Here is a 6,437-nt window from a genome sequence, read left to right as displayed (position 1 = left end):
TCTCTTCACGTGCTGTTCTTTTTATAAGGACACCAGTCATATAGCACTAGGTCCCTACCTTACTCCAGTATAACCTCATCTTAACTAATTACATCTGCAACAACCCTATTTCCAAATGTGGTCACATTCCAAGGTACTGAGGGTTGCGGCTCCAGCATGTGAATTTTGGGGGGACGCAATTCACTCGTAACACTCTTAAATCAATTTTATCCCCTCTCCTTATTTTACAGAGGTAGAAAGTGAGGTCCAGATAAGTAACTTTCTAAGATCCGAGGGCTAATAAGTGGCAAAGCTTGGATTCTAACGCAGGCAGTCTGACGCTACAGCCCACGTGCCGATATTCTTTTCTTGTCTTTTTTCTTTTATTAACAAGCAGAATAATAAAAAACAAAAACACAACAATTTTAAAGCTGAAAGAGCAATAAGTCAAATTGCTGCTGCAGTTCACGGATGTACCTGGGATACATGCTCCCTTGTTGTGAGGCAGAATGTTGGCACAGGACTGTGCATTTATATATATATATATATGATCAAGAAGAATCAGAGAACTGGAAACCACAGGAGACCAGAAAGTATCCATAACTTTGCATCAGGCAATCCCAAAGCGCTCTGCTCCTTTCCTTTTCTTTGCCTCTATATCCTCTGTGGTTCCAGTTCCAGCTGAACTTCTGACAATCCCAAATCACTCCTTCCTCTTTTTCAGTTTCTCATCATTTTCAGACTTTCTGGAGATTGAAGAGACATTCAAACCAAATCTTTGAGCTCTTTCCTTCAGCTTTCCCAGGTTAACTGTAGGTTATCAGATGACAGACAGGACAGAACCTTTTGTGGGAACTGAGGAAATCCCACACCAAGCCTGTACGAGCAGCTTTCTTACTCTCCAGGCTCACAAGTACGTTGAACCATTTGGCCCTCTTCTGCATTTTCTCAGTCTGTGGTATTTCAGATATAATTTTTACCACTTTTTCTCTGCTGCCACATCCACAGTTTTTTCAAGGGGTTCTTCCTCTTTGACAGAGAGCTCTATGGACTTTGTTTCTTCTTCCTCTGTTTCATCTCCCAGTCCCTCTTTTTCATTTGCCTCCTCTTCAGCATGTTCTTCACAAGATATTCCTGGAGTCTATTGACAAAATCTTGCTTTATTCCCTTGGTCTCCAAACCACGAGCAAGACATTCTTGCTTTAGTCCAGCAAGCTTCAGCTTATGGAGCTCCACCGTCTGGGTTGCCATCTTGCTACCCCTCTTGCAAGCTTATATTCTATAGCCTCTCTGGAAAGCAAGAGAACTACCACAGAAATAAATTCCACCCCATGGAATTCCAGTTTTCTTTTCTTTTTTACATAGTGAGTCAAGAGATTGATGTGGGCTGGGAGAGCTGTGTCTGAGACTTCACTCTTGTTTGGAGAACCTGAACAATTACCTTTTACCCTCAAAAACCTAAAAATAAAACTACCATACAATCCAGCAGTCCCATTACTGGGTATATATCCAAAAGAAAGGAAATCAGCATCTGGAAGAGATCTCTGCACTCCCCTGTTTATTGCGGCACTATTCACAATAGCCAATATTTGGAAGCAACCTAAGTGTTCATCGACAGGTGACTGGATAAAGAAAAGGTGGTGTATATACACCATAGAGTACTATTCAGTCATAAAAAAAGAATAAGATCCTGTCATTTGTAACAACATACCTGGAACTGGACATCGTTATGTTAATTAAGTAAACCAGGTGCAGAAAGACAAACAACATATTTTCCCTCATTTGTAGGAGCTAAAAAATGAAAACAACTGAACTCATGGACACAGAGAGTAGAACAATGGTTACCAGAGGCTGGGAAGGGGAGTGGGGGCTGGGGTATGGGGATGGCTAAGGGGTACAAAAATATATTAATAGTTAGAATGAGTAAGAGCTAGTGTTTGATAGCACAACAGTGTAACTGCAGTCAAAAATAATTTATTATACATTTTAAAATAACTAAGTATAGAATTATAATGTTCATAACACAAATAATAAATGTTTAAGATGATGGATAACCTCATTTGTCCTGATGTGATTATTACACATTAGATGCCTGTATCAAAATACCTCATATACCCTATAAACACATAAACCTACTATGTCACCATAAAATTTTTAATTTTAAAAAATAAAAAATAAACTACCTTCTCAACTATTAATAGATAAGGCTGGATTCAATAAGCAAGTTTTGCCCCAGAAGTCTACCTATATGTGTTTCATTTATACACCAAGATACTTCTTACTAGACTAGTTTCATGTACCCAGGGTACAAAGCATATGGGGTTAGAGCTTCTGAAGCTTCAGAAAGCTGAGCCACTGGTGAATGAATGGAAGGAGGCATTCACAGGTATGTGATCCCACATCAAGGGCCTGGCATTGCAGCACAGCCAGTGGTGGTGATTTTGAGGCTTTCTCACATTTTCTGCATTTTATAATTATTCACCTGGTACTGCAGTTTGGCCTGGAGATTGAACGGGCCCTACCATTCGGCATCCTGGGCTTGCTGCCTCCCTAGGAAAGATCACTGCCCCTGAGCTCACACAGACCCTCCTCCAGCAAGTTGAGAAGCTGCTTACCAAGGGCTCCGTAAGGTGAAGAAGGGAAAACTGTCTACGCTGGACAGTGCAGGGTCCCCAGCACCATGGCATCCTGTTGATCCCTCAGGCCCTGGGGCCACATCTGGGCACGGGCCCATGGGCCCAAAAGGAACACAAGAGCTCTGTGTCATGGGAATTTGCACAACCAGCCCTGTGGAAGTGTCTCACACTGACTTCAGGGCATCTTTCAGTCCCTAGCAAGTCACCATTCACTATTGATTGCTTGAATTACAAGTTTTCAATGGAATCTTAGAGTTTTAGGGCCAGGAGATCATCCAATCTCCAAGAAAGAGTACAGGGTAGTGTGTGGCAAGATCAAGGCCAGAGGCCATGTCTCCTGATACCCCATCCAACAGGAGGCCGGTGGTGGAAAGATGCCTACTCTTGAAGGCTCCTCAGATGGTTTGTTTCATTTGTATGAAAACAGATTTCCCCACTCACATTTCAATGTCTTTCTTTTGCTTTCTGTACTTCCTTACTCATCTATAAAATGAGACCCTAAAGCCCGTGAGTTAATATGTGTGAAGCACTTGGAATTGTTATTAACACATAGAAAACAATACATGAGATGCTGTTGCCATTATTCATATTATTATTATCATCATTGTTAATTTCCAAGGGCTGCCATAACAAAGTAACACAAACTAGGTGGCTTAAAACAACAGAGCTTTATTGTCTCTCAGTTCTGGAGGCGGGAATTCTGAAATCAAGCTGATAGAAGAGCTATGTCCCCTTCGAAGCTCTACAAGCAATTCTCCCTTGCCCTCATCCAGCTTCTGGTAGCCCCAAGAGTTCCTTGGCTTGTGGCAGCATAATTTCAATCTCTGCCTCCATCTTCACATAGTCATCTTCCCTCTGTGTCTGTGTCTCTTCTCTTCTTACAAAGACATCAGTTTTATTTAATTCAAGATCCACCCTACTCCAGTATGTTAACTAACTATATCTGCACCCACCCTCTTTGCAAATACAATCACGTTTACAGGAACCAGGGGTTAGGACTTTAACATATCTTTTGGGATAATCCAACTCAACCCATAGTAATCATTACCATTGTCAAATTAGTACTTGTTGGAATGGACATTTCCATGTAGGGTAAAATGTGTTCACTCCATTCTTGTCATAGCCCTGGATAGAGCTGCCTCAGAGCTTGCCTGTACTCATTTCAATCAAAAACTGATTTAGATACCAGGCTTATAGAAGTTTCAGATCTGCAGCATAGAAAAAAAAAAAAACAAAAAAAACAGGATTTTAATTTGTGAAGAAATTGCAAAGGCAATACATTCATGCCGCTCTCTTGTTTTTTTAAGGAAGCTATAAAGAGTTCATCAGTAGGGCAGTTTCATTAGAGCCATTTTTTTTCTGACCAGCAATTTCTCAGTATTCTGAGTTTACACATCTAATTCCTCCAGAAGTTTCCCAGGGGGAGAAAAGACAACAAAACTTGAATAAAATTATGACTGTTGCACTTCATGAATACATTATTCTGGTACTGGGACTCTCCAGGACAATTTGTCCTCACAGTGTATTCAGAAGAGGGTAGGATAAGAAAAATGCACACATACGTGTATATGTATATAAATGTTATGTATACACATATCTATATATAAATAAATACATATACACATAGATATGCAAAGGATGAGTCATTATCATAGCTCCCCAGAACTAAATGTATCATTTGTCATTGATAATATAAGCATAGGTAGAAAATGCTTCCAATAAATTCCAAGGAAAATGAGTAATTAAGAGAAATGCTTTGATGGTGATTTGAAATCCCCACTTTTCAATGCATTTCAAGCTCTTGCCAAATGGTTCAAGTATAGGTCATTTCCCCCATTTGCTCTCCATGTCACCAACATCTTTAAATATTGATTATTTCTGTGGTTACTACTCAAATCATGTCATACTACCATATTGAAAAATTAGGGAGATTTTTTTATTACCCTAATTTGTGAGCTTTGGGCTGTTTGTAATTTTTCTATGAGTCATTTTGAAACCCAGGATGCTGCTCAAGAACTCAAATAACAGTGATTTTGTATGCTATTATTCAGCTCCTTCCATACAGGGAACAGACTCTAATGTGCATCTAATTGAGTTAATATAATAAGTGCACTTTTCATGTGAGCAGTTCCCCAGTGGGTTGCTGCTTTCTCTTTGAACATGAATCACAGATTACAAAATCTATAAATAACAAAGCAAAATTTCTTATGCATCTAAAGGAGGAAAGATACCTTGTCACATCTTATTTTATATTCGAAATTCCTTTTCAGTGAAGGTAAGATATTTATTTCCTAAGTTTTTGACTAGTAGAAGGTGCCTTGGTACTTTCTTGGGGTCAAAAATAAGATAAGTGAACTAAAATGGATGACAAAGTGTCCCAAACCGGTAATGATAATGTGAACCAATTTTGAGTGTCATCCAAATGATGTTTTCAAAAGAACAGAGGAGTTCTCATCAGAGCATTTCACGCTGATTTTTTTTTCTTTTACATTAATGGTTTGCTCATTCCTGAATCTTGCTTGTTTAAATTGAACAAGCCACAGTGACAGGCAAGAATGACTCTATTCTCTTTCATCTTCTAAAAATGGCCTCAGGCAAAATATCATTTTTTCCTCCTGTTTTCCTGATGAAATCAGATAGTTGGAAGGCATCTGTTCAGGAAAGAGGGCAGCACCATGAGGTCTCCGGTGGAACCTAGCCACTCTGATTTGAATCTGTATTCACCAGGTATCTTGGAGGGCTCCAGGCAAATGCTACCAGGCTTTGCCCCACTCTCCTACTCATCACTTGACCACCATTGCCACTTTCACCAAGTTTGATTCATTAACCAACATTTATTACACAACTGCTATGTGTCAGACACTGCTCTAGGTGATGGGGGCCCAAACACACTGTCCCTACCCTCAAGGACAAAGTCTGATTATCTCTTAATCCCTGGGAGCCCCTAGAACACTCAGGCATTAGGCCCCTAACATCCCAGCAAGCCCATTCTGGGTCCCATAGAACTAAAGAATGTGAAGATAATGAGTGTTTACTCAGATTTCTATCTCCTGATTTGGATTTGTGGGTTCAAGGGAAAGATTCCAAAGCGGGGTGGGAGTGGAAACTGACATTCCTCTGTACTTCCTGTACATAGTCTGTAGTTGGCCTTATCTGTGGGCACTGTAACTTCTAGGGATGGCTGGTGCCATTTTGAACCTGAGTTGTTTATTTTGCTCTATAGACTTAAATCTCAGCTGTGTCATCAACAATTGAGAGGAATAGGGACTCTGACTTCTATTTCTTTGGAATCTGCATATTGTATTATACACCTGTAGGTTCTATAAACATGCTCTTGAGAGGCATATGAATGCATGCTACTGATTTGTCATCAAACTTGTCTTCAGTGTGAATGCACAGATTGGTGTTAGCAGCAACAACTCAGAAGGGAGCTCTCTCTTTTCTTCCTAAATGACTCTAATAAACACCATCCTATCAAACCCCAGACTTCTCTTTCACACACTCAGCATATCCTGCTTATGTGTGTGAGAGCTGTAATCACTTCTGGGGTAATTCAAAAATCCTGAATCAACCAAACACTAAACACAGTGATAGGCGCACAGTACAAAGTTAGCAGATATTTGGAATAGAAACCAAATGTTCTATGAGAAATCTCAGGGGGTCCTTCTGAAATTCAGTCCCTGTGAGCATGACTTGCATGAGACCCCCTAAAACGCGTTCCATTTCTGCTTTCCTTCCTCTTCCTTCCCACATTTCCCTGGAGGGTACAGGCATGCTTGGGTTGCTGCCCAATCCTGAATGACTCGGGGAGTTTACTTTCCT

At 40.3% G+C, this 6,437-nt stretch overlaps 1 pseudogene; it reads right to left on the bottom strand.

The window, feature by feature from the left end:
* Positions 1 to 589: 589 nt before the first annotated feature.
* Positions 590 to 1,230, bottom strand: LOC102125931 (SAP domain-containing ribonucleoprotein pseudogene; annotated as a pseudogene).
* Between the last annotated feature and the right edge of the window lie 5,207 nt (positions 1,231 to 6,437).

The sequence above is a fragment of the Macaca fascicularis genome, chromosome 2 (assembly GCF_037993035.2).
Source record: "Macaca fascicularis isolate 582-1 chromosome 2, T2T-MFA8v1.1".
In the NCBI taxonomy this organism is placed as follows: Eukaryota; Metazoa; Chordata; class Mammalia; order Primates; family Cercopithecidae; genus Macaca; species Macaca fascicularis.
This window is presented reverse-complemented; position numbering and strand designations above follow the sequence as displayed.